We start from the raw sequence: 14,315 nt of genomic DNA on the forward strand, positions 1-14,315 counted from the left end.
CTGAGCATTGCATAGCATAGCATTGCATAGACCTGCAGGACATTGCAAATGGGCCTACATCAGAATACCAAATATGTCTGTGTTTGCTTAGTTTGAGACCATGACTTCCACTGCTATATGTTCATGAAAAGGGCAGAATAAAAACAACAGTTATATCCCACCAGCCACAGATGGAGGAGGCCTCCAAACTCTGACCCTTGACTTTTCTTTCAGCGCAGCATAATGCAAAGATCATGACAGACACAATCTGCTTTCTATGCTGCCACAAATGTGATGGTGTACTGGCTCTATTTCCAATGGTTAATAGAGAGCAGCATGGCTCCTAATAGAAGACGTCTATAGCCTCACAGAGACACAGGGACTAGAGGCACGCACTCTGCAGCGTAGCCTGTGGCGGTGGACAATTTGATGTGTGCTATTGGGCAGAGGGTCAGAGCTCTCTCTCAGCCCTGGCCTCTCTGTGTCACTCACACTGATCCAGTCTTTGAGGCATGGATCATTCTTTTTGAAACCACCACCTGGCTGTCAATATAAACGTAACTTAGTCTATCTATTTTGCTTCTTCACTATTGAAGTGGTCACCACGTTTGATTAAGCCATCACTGAAAGGGTTTTCAATGGAATTGTATAAAATGTACAAACGCACAGACACACATATAGATCATTCATAAGGGTTGTTGTTACCCAATATGTAAGTCATACATAAAGTCAATGGTTGTTACATATTTACAACTTTACAGGGCTTACAAAATAAATACAAATATATTCTAATCTGTACACTAGATGTCACTGTTGCTGCTGAAAGTTAAGGAATATCATGTTCATGCCCCAATTCCTTTGTGTCAGAGATCTATTGCGTCTTTCAGGTAAGAATAGGGCTTTGAAAAAATGTCTACACTGTACCAAATGATTAAACATTTCTAGTTCATACTCCATTTATTTTCTTTAGTGGGGATTTCTGGTGGGTTTTCATTTTCCTTTTAGCAATGATCCTGATACAAAACACTGCAGAGGTAGCAAAAATATAAAGGTTTCAACCTTCTAGATGAATTTCTTTGCATTATGTCTGATGCTCAATAGATTGTTCAAAGTTACAGTTCATATAAGGAAATCAGTCAATTGAAATAAATTCATTAGGCCCTAATCTGTGGTCCTCTGTAGCTCAGCTGGTAGAGCACGGCGCTTGTAACGCCAAGGTAGTGGGTTCGATCCCCAGGACCACCCATACACAAAAATGTATGCACGCATGACTGTAAGTCGCTTTGGATAAAAGCGTCTGCTAAATGGCATATTATTATTATTAATCTATGGATTTCACATGACTGGGCAGGGGCGCAGCCATGGGTGGGCCTGGGAGAGCATAGGCCTACCCACTGGGGAGCCAGGCCCAGCTAATCAGAATGAGTTTTTCCCAACAAAAGGGCTTTATTACAGACAGAAATACTCCTCAGTTTCATCAGCTGTCCGGGTGTTTGGTCTCAGACGATCCCACAGGTAAGAAGCCGGATGTGGAGGTCCTGGGCTGGCGTGGTTACACGTGGTCTGCGGTTGTGAGGTCGGTTGGACTTACTGCCAAATTCTCTAAAACGACGTTGGAGGCGGCTTATTGTGGAGAAATGAACATTCAATTATCTGGCAACAGCTCTGGTGGACATTCTTGCAGTCAGCATGCCAATTGCATGCTCCGTCAAAACTTGAGATATCTGAGGCATTGTCTTGTGTGACAAAACTGCACATCTTAGAGTGGCCTTTTATTGTCCCCAGCACAAGGTGCACCTGAGTAATGGTCATGCTGTTTAATCAGCTTCTTAATATGCCACACCTGTCAGGTGGATGGATTATCTTGGCAAAGGAGAAATGCTAATTAACAGGGATGTAAACAAATGTGTGCACAAAATGTGAGAGAAATAAGCTTTTTGTGCGTATGGAAAATGTCTGGGATGTTTTATTTCAGCTCATGAAACATGGGACCAACACTTTACATGTTGCGTTTATATTTTTGTTCAGTATATTTAGAAATGTCTCATTCATCAATGCATTTAATTCAGTAATGGTTAATCTTATTCATATAAAAATGTGATTGATCTCATAGAGGTAGAATCCCACACATAACAAACCTTGACATGCTTCTTACATTTTCTGTAATAACATCCTAATATGCTTTGAGAGGAACTGAGAGAGATAACCAATACTTAAATTAATACATCTTAAGATCTCTGAACCAAGACAAAAACATTTACAGTGGGGAAAAAAAGTATTTAGTCAGCCACCAATTGTGCATGTTCTCCCACTTAAAAAGATGAGAGGCCTGTAATTTTCATCATAGGTACACGTCAACTATGACAGACAAAATGAGATTTTTTTCCCCAGAAAATCACATTGTAGGATTTTTAATGAATTTATTTGCAAATTATGGTGGAAAATAAGTATTTGGTCAATAACAAAAGTTTCTCAATACTTAGTTATATACCCTTTGTTGGCAATGACACAGGTCAAACGTTTTCTGTATGTCTTCACAAGGTTTTCACACACTGTTGCTGGTATTTTGGCCCATTCCTCCATGCAGATCTCCTCTAGAGCAGTGATGTTTTGGGGCTGTCGCTGGGCAACACGGACTTTCAACTCCCTCCAAAGATTTTCTATGGGGTTGAGATCTGGAGACTGGCTAGGCCACTCCAGGACCTTGAAATGCTTCTTACGAAGCCACTCCTTCGTTGCCCGGGCGGTGTGTTTGGGATCATTGTAATGCTGAAAGACCCAGCCACGTTTCATCTTCAATGCCCTTGCTGATGGAAGGAGGTTTTCACTCAAAATCTCACGATACATGGCCCCATTCATTCTTTCCTTTACACGGATCAGTCGTCCTGGTCCCTTTGCAGAAAAACAGCCCCAAAGCATGATGTTTCCACCCCCATGCTTCACAGTAGGTATGGTGTTCTTTGGATGCAACTCAGCATTCTTTGTCCTCCAAACACGACGAGTAGAGTTTTTACCAAAAAGTTATATTTTGGTTTCATCTGACCATATGACATTCTCCCAATCCTTTTCTGGATCATCCAAATGCACTCTAGCAAACTTCAGACGGGCCTGGACATGTACTGGCTTAAGCAGGGGGACACATCTTGCACTGCAGGATTTGAGTCCCTGGCGGCGTAGTGTGTTACTGATGGTAGGCTTTGTTACTTTGGTCCCAGCTCTCTGCAGGTCATTCACTAGGTCCCCCCGTGTGGTTCTGGGATCATTTTGACCCCACGGGGTGAGATCTTGCGTGGAGCCCCAGATCGAGGGAGATTATCAGTGGTCTTGTATGTCTTCCATTTCCTAATAATTGCTCCCACAGTTGATTTCTTCAAACCAAGCTGCTTACCTATCGCAGATTCAGTCTTCCCAGCCTGGTGCAGGTCTACAATTTTGTTTCTTGTGTCCTTTGACAGCTCTTTGGTCTTGGCCATAGTGGAGTTTGGAATGTGACTGTTTGAGGTTGTGGACAGGTGTCTTTTATACTGATAACAAGTTCAAACAGGTGCCATTAATACAGGTAACGAGTGGAGGACAGAGGAGCCTCTTAAAGAAGAAGTTACAGGTCTGTGAGAGCCAGAAATCTTGCTTGTTTGTAGGTGACCAAATACTTATTTTCCACCATAATTTGCAAATAAATTCATAAAAAATCCTACAAAGTGATTTTCTGGATTTTTTTTCTTCTCAATTTGTCTGTCATAGTTGACATGTACAGGCCTCTCTCATCTTTTTAAGTGGGAGAACATGCACAATTGGTAGCTGACTAAATACTTTTTTCCCCACTGTATGTTTATGTGGTTGTATAAAATGTCTTAAACTTAATTAGTTTAGTTCAGTTCACACATAATATTATATTATCCCTGAAAAGGGTGACAAAAGTAAAGTTATAGGTTATATAAACAAACTCTACAAGCCCTTTAACCCTGAAATGTTGTGGTTGTGATTCAGCCCTACATCTAATCATGTTATCATACCAAAACACAGATAAATACAAAATGGTTTTATAAAACATGATGTGCGAGGGACTCCCGAGTGGCGCAGCGGTCTAAGGCACTGCATCGCAGTGCTTGAGGCATCACTACAGACCCGGGTTTGATCCCAGGCTGTGTCATAGCCGGCCATGACCGGGAGACCCATGAGGCGACACACAGCGTCGTCTGGGTTAGGGGAGTGTTTGGCCAGCTGGGCGCCTCCTTGTGGCGGGCCGGGCACCTGCAAGCTGACTTTGGTCGCCAGATGGACGATGTTTCCTCCGACACATTGGTGCGGCTGGCTTCCGGGTTAAGCAAGCAATGTGTCAAGAAGCAGTGCGGCTTGGCAGGACCATGTTTCGGAGGACACATGGCTCTCGACCTTCGCCTCTCTCGAGTCCGTAGGGGAGTTGCAGCGATGGGACAAGACTGTAACTACCAATTTGGATATCATGAAAAAGGGGTACAAAAAAACAACAATACATGATGTGTGGAGAATATCCATGCATTTATGGACTCAAATTACAGATGAGTGCATTAATCAATGAACACAAAATGCATACAAACATACACACATTCATTCTCTCACACGTATACACCAAACATACTATGCAAACATCGAACTTGATGACCTGAGTGGCGTTGATTCTACTATCATATCAAATAAGAAGCAATCTAATGAATTGCAACCATTTCTCAAAACTGAGTCACTGCTAAGTAAAACGAAAGGCACAGCTTTTTTACAGTTTTACTTGCATGGCACTACATAGCACATTTTATCACCAAAGCCATCAAGTTGTCTCTTGCAGAAGTTGAAAGTTCTCTAGCATATTTTCTGAGTCTTGGTGGTTCCTTTCAGGACGATGTAAGGCAAGCCCAGGACACAGTTGTCACTGGGCCAGTACTGAAGGCCTGGCAGGGAGTAGGGTATCTCATAGTTGGCATCCAAGTAGGCTATCAGGGTGCTTGCATAGGCTACAGCCATCACAATCAGAATGTGCCTAGAGAGTGAATAGACACGTCAGTCTGTTCATGATTATTCACAACATCAAGAGAATATTATATCTAACTTCTATTCACATCAGTTTAGTTTTTGTCCTCTACCCTACTCTTACCAGATGCCATGCAGGTAGCAGAAGTTGAGCTTTTGCCAGAGGCTGCATCCGAAACGGCCACTGATCCAACATGTGATTGCCATCAACCACAGGCCAACAGCAGACCAGCATAACCATGACCTTCTGGTCAGTACAGCTGTGAGTGAGGAAAATAAAGCAGAGCGATAAACACAGAAAGAGCGAGAGAGATAGAGGAAGAAAGAGAGTGAGAGTGAGCGATAGATAGACAGAAAGCAGTTATCAGACAGTGAACTACAGCCAGAGACAGTAATGTACAGTACATTAATGGGAGGTATTGCCTTACATCTTCATCTCCAGACCCAATGAGTAGATGTGGAAGGCAAAGCAGTTGAGGACGTAGGCGTTGGCAGTGGGTTTGACAAAGGAGCACAGGGTGGTGACAACAGTGATCACCATGACCAGCCGGGAGAAAGTCGTCCTGCAGGGGGCGAGAGAGAGAGACCGGGTTAGGGGTGGGGTGTAGGAGACACACAATGAACTTGAAGACAGTTGACAGGATTCACACGGCAGCACAGAAAACACTGGAAGGTAAATCAATGGGGACTATTGAACCAGGTGCCCTTTTTATAGTCAAATTGGGATTATGTTCACACTCTCATTAATATTGCATTCATCTTTTCCCACCCTTTACTTTAATATTAACACAGTGTTAATGGGAGAGTCATTCAGAAAGCCAGGGAGCCCCTCTCTCCGACTGGCTGGTGAATATAATACACTGCAGGCTGCTCCTGGCCTGGTTGTCAGGCTCCTGGCTTAGCATGGCTTCTGTTTCAACCTGGCGTGCCCTGTAAAAAGATCCTGTCATTGTCTCCTGCCTTATTAACAGCCTACAGTACGTACTGCCGTTTGTTCCATACAGAGAGAACAGGCGCATGATCCTGTAGCAGGGAGAACACACATGGACGCTGCCCCATGGCTACATTGAATAGAGACAGGCAGGCGACACATGGTACATGCTACTTCCAGTATTCACAGACAATGTTTTGGCTACAGAAGCCTTGAGCAGGTGTTATGGTGACCAACCTGTCCTTGATGAAGCAGGGGAATAGCCTGCGTGGGAATAGCCTGCGTGGGAACCAGAGTGTAGCAGAGCCCCAGCACCCACAGGATGGACAGCTCATCCAGCATCTGGCCCATGAAGCTCAGGGTCATGTGGAAGTAGGGAGAGAAGAGACCTGTAGGGAGGGGACACACATTAATGCCCCGTTCCTAAATGGGCTCTAGCCACGGCCCTACCCTGTATCTATGGGGTAAAGGTTAAGAGCTATTATGGAATTCAGAATGAACTGAAAGCAGACCGATGAGGCCACCTTGGGAGTGGTGTTACAGCTTAATGAAGGTTGGCCTGATGTTTGTTGAGACACACACCCACAAAGATCATCATGATCCAGACCAGGTGTACAGCCAGGTTTCTCTCCCTGGCGTAGGGGTGCAGCAGGTACAGCATGATGGGGGAGATCACGAAGAAGAACAGACTGCTCATCTGGAGAAACAGGAAGGAGTGTTCTAAAAGAGGGATTCACAATGTAATGCAGTGAGTGATGCACCTGTCCACTATATCTGTCATCATTGTGGCCATAAATGATTGTCCTCCTCGAACAGATGCAATACAACAATTAGACAAGTGAACTGCAATGTAGTTTTAAAAAGGTACAGTAAGCACAGAGGCGTATATCTCAGCTGGATATTGTAAGAAATAAATAATGTTCACTTACAGTGTTGAAGTACTCCACTATGTGTTCAGAGTGCCTGTAGTTCGCCTCACACCAGTCCAAATAGGAGCTTTCATAGGAGAACACACCTGTCATCTTCTCACTAGAAGAGAACCCTGACGGGGAGAAAGAATAGAGGATGACCATTCAGCCCATTATTTTCTGTTGCTTTCAGAGCTTCCAGCATAGAACACATTGTGACTAACAATGCGGATGTAGCCTTTTTCAAAGACTCCACATGCTGATCCACTTTTTGAACACTCCATAGCAGGGACTGGCTCAAGTGAAATGTCTTGTCTGTTTGTCCCCCTGTTGAAAAGATAAGTAAACATCCAGGAGTGGCTGCCTTATCATGGGCATTTTAAACCACAGGCACCAAAATGGATGCTTCAGTGTTAATTATGTTGTACTGAATTATAGTACTAGATCCAGCATGAGTAAAATGTCACAAACCAATTATAATAAAGATATATTATATTAGCTATACACTACCGGTCAACAGTTTTAGAACACCTACTCATTCAAGGGTTTTTCTTTATTTTTACTATTTTCTACATTGTAGAATAATAGTGAAGACATCAAAACGATGAAATAACACATATAGAATAATGTAGTAACCAAAAAAGTGTTAAACAAATCAAAATATATTTGAGATTCTTCAAATAGCCACCCTTTGCCTTGATGACAGCTTTGCACACTCTTGGCATTCTCTCAACCAACTTCACCTGGATATGGACTTGGTCTTTTACCAAATAGGGATATCTTCTGTATACCCCCTCTACCTTGTCACAACACAACTGATTGGCTCAAGCACACTTGTTAATTGAAATGCATTCCAGGTGACTACCTCATGAAGCTGGTTGAGAGAATGCCAAGAGTGTGCAAAGCTGTCATCAAGGCAAAGGGTGGCTATTTGAAGAATCTCAAATATCAAATATATTTTGATTTGTTTAACACTTTTTTGGTTACTACATGATTCCATATGTGTTATTTCATAGTGTTGAAGTCTTCACTATTATTCTACAATGTAGAAAATAGTAAAAAGAAAGAAAAACCCTTGAATGAGTAGGTGTTCTAAAACTTCTGACTGGTAGTGTATGTTGTTCAAAGATTACATCATAAATAGATGACAGAGTAGGAAGGACTGTCAATGCACACTGTTCTGCTTTCTCCATCCATACTGCAATCATGTGATGCTCTACAATTAGCTTTGAACCAAAGCAAATGTTATCTTAACACCATGTATGCAAGTAGGTTGCAAAAGACCTTGCATCGATAGACTCAATAAGAGTGAAATTGTCATCATCAAAACACCTGTCACCTGTGGTTATAAATTATTTTAACAACTAAATAGCACGTGTTTTATGGAATTGTATATGACCACCATCTCAGATGACTAGATAAAATTGATATAGAGCTTACCTCCCATTTTGTAATCCAAACACAACTACTTTCCTCTCCAAGTGGCAGGTGGATTTTAAGTAGGGGACGATCCAGTTGCACTGACATCATGCCCTGGTCTGGCAAGAAATACTACGGTTAAATTGACACAGTTCAAATTTAGACTTTAAGTTCAATGGAAACCAAATACGCATGGGTAAGTTTTACTCATGAACGTAAAACCTGATATCCAACCTCCGCAACAGGCAACGTGCTGTGATCAAACAAATATAACTAAAACCTACAATATTTAAGCATTAAGTTATTCATTATTGGCCTTTTTTTTTTAATGATTGTTTTTAGAGCTAATACATGCGCGTAAATGGCAAAAGCTGCGGCTTTTCATATTCTGTTTGGGCCAGGTGTGCCCGTGGGGATGACACCAGCGCACGAGTGTGAGGCCACTTCGGTCTGATGTCATCATGCCCTTTGCTTTTGACCGACGGCGTAGGTAGGCAATCTTTCGTTACGCGCGTTTCCAATTGTATTATTCATTTATTCTAGAAGCAAGAAGATTCCTGACAATGTTAATTGAAACTATGCACAAGGAGGTGAGTCGGCATAACTAGGTCAGTCAGCAGCACGCACACCTGTATAATCGTTATCAATAGGGTTTGTCCTATTATGAATGTCTTGACTGGCTTATTGCCTACTCTTTTATAAGTCACATAAGCAGTTCATTACGTCAATAGTGATTAGACTGCATGTTTTATCCCCACTTAATCCCCACACATTGCCATTCATTCAAAAAGTAATCTAGACCAATGCTAGTTTGAAACAAGATGAGGGCCAAAGAGCCCAGACAATCATACAGGTGTATTTTCATGTTAAGAAGTCAGGTCAGTGATGTAAAGCTCCATGGAATGAGGTCATAGTTGAGACCAGCTCTACTGGTCTGTCTGTGGATCATCAGAATAAGCAGGGGATCCTGCTCAGCAACAACACAGTCTGGCTATTATGCCTGTCTCCACAGGTACTAATGACAATACTCAGTTATTAGGGTTAGCAGTAGCCTACCATGTATGTTTAACATGCATCCCATAGCTCTTTGTATGGCTGTATTCATGGCGTATGTAATCTGCTCATAACAGAACATTTGGTTTTAGTTAATTGGTTATCCACTGGTTATTCACTAGGTATGCACTTTTCTACCATGCATATTCAACTGCATATTGTCAAGGCATGTTTTTATACAACATACTTGCTGCATGGTTCAGTAACTGTTCCAATGAATACTATAAACCTGCAGCCACACATTGACCATTGTAATTGATTAGCATTTCAATTTTGAACAAGTGAAGCTCCCAGTTTTATTCACGGCTCACCTGCTGGACCAGTGTTCCCAGCTGAAGAATAATCTGCTGCGCTGCACTCTCTTTTGTACACCTGTCATTCACAAACACCTATAGGAATCATTAGGCTACCAATTCCAGCTAACACATCTGTAATATTCATATGTGTCAGCATACTGAATTGTAATTGGATGCATTCTACCGTCGTATCATACTGCGCTATGATTGGTTAAGACCACCCAGGTGGTGAGGTCATCTTCAGATGATCATGGCCGGAGACACATGAACATGCCAGTTATAGCTAGCTAATAAAGAGCTACGTTTAGAAAGATCCTGTCGTCCTGCATTTGATTATTTTGTACAAAGCATACAAAACAAGACATGGTGTCAGAGTAAAAGGACTAAAATATGGATTTTGCTGGCGTTCCTTCACCTCGAATGGATTGGGGTTCTACATATCTACCCGATGCATGGCGTAAGTTCAAACAGCATGTGGAGCTAATATTCACGGGTCCTCCTGAAGGAAAGAGGAGAAGAGGAAAAGTGCAGCTACCTGCTCCTCTGGATCGGTGAAAAAGGGAGAGACATTTACAACACATGAACACTTACCAAGGTTGAATCAAAGGTACTGAAAACATACTACGATCGTTTTGAAGCATATGTTGTGCCAAAGACCAATACAATTTTCACTAGGTACAAATTCCATGAGAAAGTACAGGGAGCTAGCGAATCGTTTCAACAGTTTGTGTCTGAGCTGCGTCTGCTTGTGAAAGATTATGCAAACAAGGATGAGATGGTCAGGGACCGTATTGTATTTGGAATACACTCACCGCGAGTGAGAGAGAAACTTTTGATTGTTGGGTCTGAGCTAATGCTGGACAAAGCTATCGACAGCCAGATCTCACGAGCTAGCACAGGTTCAGATGAAAACCATTTTGGGCGGCAGCACGAGTGCATCACGTGAACAAGCAGTGCACGCAGTCAGGCAGACATCCAAGCACAACTCCGGTGCCCAGATAGCATGTTTCAGAACGGAGAGAGACAGAACTCCAAAACAAAGCGACACAGACTCTAAACGCCCCAAAACATGTGGATATTGTGGATACAAAGTGCATGGCGAACAGGGAAATTGCCCAGCTAAAGGCAAACAGTGTACTAAAGGTGGAAAATGGAATCACTTTGCAAAAGTGTGCAGAGCTTACCGTGGAAAAACAGTACATAGAGTGAGTGAAGATGAAATGTCAATCAAAGAGTCAAATGCTGATGAACTGTTTATTGATTCAGTGAGATATCAGAGACAAAGCAAATCTTTGCTGACATTGAGATAGGAACACAAGGCACAGAGCTAAAGTTCAAACTAGACACTGGTGCACAAGTAAACATTATTCCTCTGAATAATTACCAAAGCTTGACATCTGAGTGCGAGTTACAGCCCACCACGCGCAGACTGACTGGTTATGGTGGTGAACAGCTCCCAGGAAAAGGCACATGCACTTTCAAATGCAAATACAAGGAAAGTGACATGATGTGGACTTTTACATTGTTGACACCTGCAGTGCTAGGCCTTAAAGCATTTTTAGACATGGACCTCATCAAGCTAATTTTATCAGTGACAGCACCAGTAGAGACAGAGAATGTCATGGAGGTGTATGCTGATGTTTTTACAGGAATAGGACTATTCCCAGGATAATGTACCATTCACCTTGACCCAGACACAACCCCTGTGGTCTACCCACGAGAAAGATTCCCCTTGCTCTCCGCGCCCGTCTGAAGAAAGAGTTGGAGAGCATGGAGCAATCTGACATCGTCACCAAGGTTACAGAACCGACGGATTGGGTCAACGCGTTAGTGGTGGTGAAGAAACCACGCACAGGCAAGCTCAGAGTATGTCTCGACCCAAGAGACTTGAACAAGGCTATCAAACGCCCCCATTACCCCTTACCGGCGCTAGATGGCATCACACACAAGCTAGCGGGCGCACGCTACTTCAGTGTCATGGACGTCAGATCAGGCTACTGGGCTATCAAGCTCACAGAAGAGTCATCTAAGCTCACAACGTTCAACACACCGTTTGGAGGCTACAGGTTTCACTGCCTGCCTTTTGGGATTATCTCAGCCCAAGACGAGTTTCAGCGAAAGATCAACGAGGTGTACGAAGGCCTCGACGGAGTTGTGGCAATTGTGGACTACATCCTTGTCTATGGTCGAACCAAAAGAGGAACACGACAGAAACCTCAGCGCGATGCTGCAAAGGTCCTGTGAGAGAGGAGTCCGGCTCAACCCAGAGAAGAGCACAGTCGGCGCTACAGAGGTCAGCTACTTCGGACATCTTCTCACAGCGAATGGAATCAAGCCAGATCCGCAGAAGATCTCAGCCATAAAGGAAATGGAGCCACCAAAGAACCGCGCAGAGCTGGAAACAGTGCTTGGCATGGTCAACTACTTAGCCAAGTTCGCACCCAGCCTCTCCAATGCTAATGCACCCCTGCGTTAGCTGCTAAAACAGTCCAGTGAGTTCCTCTGGGACAAGCAACACAACATCGCTTTCCAGAAAGTGAAAGACTTGATCACGAGAGAACCAGGACCAATCCTTGCCTACTACGACCCCAACAAAGAGCTCAGACTCCAAGTGGACGCGTCGAAGTAAGAAGGAAAACCCATCGGCTACGCTTCCAAATCTCTCACAGACTGTGAAATCAACTACGCTCAAATCGAAAAGGAGCTGTACGCCATTCTGTTCGGATGTAAGCGTTTCCATCAGTATGTCTATGGACGACAAGTCATTGTGGAATCCGACCACAAGCCCCTCGAGTCAATCATGAGGAAACCGCTAGCCGCAGCTCCGCCAAGGCTACAGAGAATGATCCTTCAACTACAAAAATACAACTTCACAATCACTCACCGTCCAGGCAAAGACATCCCTGTCGCAGACACACTCTCCAGGAAGTTTCTTACCTACAAGGACAGCAGCCTCAGTGAAGGCATGGACATGCAGGTGCACACTGTGTACAGCAACTTACCAGTTAGTGACACAAAACTGAAGGAGATCCGAGCAGAAACACACAACTCACACAGCTGAGGAAAGTCATACAGTCAGGATGGTCTGAGGAGAGGAGAAAATGCCCTCGGAGCGTCTCAGAGTTCTGGAACCATTGTGACGAACTATCACAGATCAACGAAATCATTTTCAAAGGAGAGAAAATCATCATTCCTACCAGTCTCAGAAAATAGATTTTGACAAAGATCCATGCTGGATACATGGGCATGGAAAAGTGCAAACAGAGAGCACGGGACATTTTGTTTTGGCCCGGAATGTGCAAACAAATAGAGTACATGGTTGGTAAATGCCCCACCTGTCTTGAACGAAGCCCCTCAAACACAGAAGAGCCAATGTTACCTCACTGTATCCCAGACCGACCCTGGCAGGTCGTGGCAACCGATCTGTTCACCTGGAACAACGAGGACTACATCATAACAGTGGACTACTACAGCAGATACTTCGAACTCGACAAGCTTCACAGCACCACATCTGCAGCTGTGATACACAAGCTGAAAGCAGCCTTTGCCAGGCATGGCATTGTAGAGACTTTAATATCTGACAATGGCCCCTGTTACATATCAAATGAGTTTGAATCCTTCACAAAAGCATGTAATGGCCTTCCTGAAAAATCTGTGCAGATTGCTAAATCACTCATGAACAAAGTGGGCTCCCGAGTGGCGCAGCGGTCTAAGGCACTGCATCTCAGTGCTTGAGGCGTCACTACAGACCCCCTGGTTTGTTTCCAGGCTGTATCACAACCGGCTGTGATTGGGAGTCCCATAGGGCGGCGCACAATTGGCCCAGCGTCGTCCGGGTATGGCCGGTGTAGGCCGTCATTGTAAATAAGAATTTGTTCTTAACTGACTTGCCTAGTTAAATAAAGGTAAAAACAAGAGAGACCCCTACCTCAGTCTCCTTGAATACCGCAACACTCCAGTTGACAACTTCAAATCACCAGCCCAGCTGTTGATGAGCCGCAGACTTCGCTCCATCCTTCCCAGCACCAACCAGCAGCTGCAACCTGAGGTCGTCAGCTACAAGGAAATGCATGTAAAACGTGCACAGAGACAACAACACCAAAAGCGATACTACGACAGGTCAGCTAGACCACTGCCACCACTGAACGACGGAGAGTCAGTTAGAATCCAGGAACATGGCTACTGGAAGCCAGCAGTCGTCATCCAACCAGCTGACACTGAATGTTCATATCACGTTTGCACCGCAGAAGGAGCGGTGTACCGCCGCAATCGTCATCACCTACTGAACACAAAAGAACAACACACTGAGGAGATGAACTGTTCCCCTGAAAGAGAACGGGATGGACTAAACACACACACAACACTACATACACCATACTTACCTGCAACACCACAATAACTGTTGACTGACACAGAAGCATGCTCAGCTTCATATCACACAAGGTCAGGAAGAGAGGTCAAGCCTAGAGCTGTCCTAGACCTGTCAAAGGGTGTAGGCGGATCGCTGCCCTAAAAGAGTTCCAGACTGTAAACTTGTTATTGAAAAGTTAACTTGAAATGCTTTGGTATTGTATTTGTTTGAAATGTTGAGATGTCATTGCTGAGTTGCTGAAAAATATTTGTTCTAGAAGTAACAGTATGCTGAATCATTGTTTCAGAGTCTGTTATGTTGATGCAGTTGGTGCAGTATAAATGGTTACTTACCTCGAGTTCAAACTACAGAGCATG

The 14,315-nt window shown here is 43.8% G+C and overlaps 1 pseudogene across 1 annotated transcript; it reads right to left on the reverse strand.

Annotated features, from left to right (window-relative positions):
* Nucleotides 1–4,721: 4,721 nt before the first annotated feature.
* On the reverse strand, nt 4,722–12,546 carry LOC311148915 (alkaline ceramidase 1-like; annotated as a pseudogene). The gene is made up of 7 exons (XR_014615661.1): nt 8,260–12,546; nt 6,841–6,953; nt 6,494–6,608; nt 6,149–6,300; nt 5,409–5,543; nt 5,105–5,240; nt 4,722–4,990 (listed from the first exon to the last, which is right to left on the reverse strand). The product of XR_014615661.1 is annotated as an alkaline ceramidase 1-like (transcript).
* Between the last annotated feature and the right edge of the window lie 1,769 nt (nt 12,547–14,315).

This window comes from Coregonus lavaretus (genome assembly GCF_964263955.1).
Source record: "Coregonus lavaretus genome assembly, chromosome: 21".
NCBI classification, from domain to species: Eukaryota; Metazoa; Chordata; class Actinopteri; order Salmoniformes; family Salmonidae; genus Coregonus; species Coregonus lavaretus.